Source organism: Gavialis gangeticus, unplaced genomic scaffold, assembly GCF_001723915.1.
Source record: "Gavialis gangeticus isolate Ggan-Ray unplaced genomic scaffold, GavGan_comp1, whole genome shotgun sequence".
Classification (NCBI taxonomy): Eukaryota; Metazoa; Chordata; order Crocodylia; family Gavialidae; genus Gavialis; species Gavialis gangeticus.
Genome location: NW_017728995.1, coordinates 4,353,609 through 4,353,873, shown reverse-complemented (window position 1 = coordinate 4,353,873; position 265 = coordinate 4,353,609). Strand labels below are relative to the sequence as shown.

Below are 265 nucleotides of genomic sequence, written 5' to 3'. Positions count from 1 at the left end.
TTGGTAGGAGCGTTGCCAGCAGATCAAGGGAAATAATTATTCCCACCTATTATGCACTAGTGAGGCCACATCTGGATGTGCATGGTATCCAGTGTTTAATGTGTCTTTTTAAATACAAGACAGTGTAATGCTGTAAGCAACTATTGGTGTATGTTTATTTCTTGTCCGTACTTCTTTGGAACTAACTTTGATGTAAAAGGTGAATAATATTCAGAATGCACTGCAAAAAGTACTACTTTATTATATATAAACTGTCAAGTTCCTG

General features: G+C 35.8%; 1 protein-coding gene across 1 annotated transcript in view; it reads left to right on the top strand.

The window, feature by feature from the left end:
• DHX36 (DEAH-box helicase 36) overlaps nt 1-265 on the top strand; it is a 57,402-nt gene extending 57,137 nt beyond the window's left edge. Inside the window, 1 exon segment of the mRNA XM_019503173.1 lies at nt 70-265. The gene's annotated coding sequence lies outside the window, so the exon portion shown is untranslated.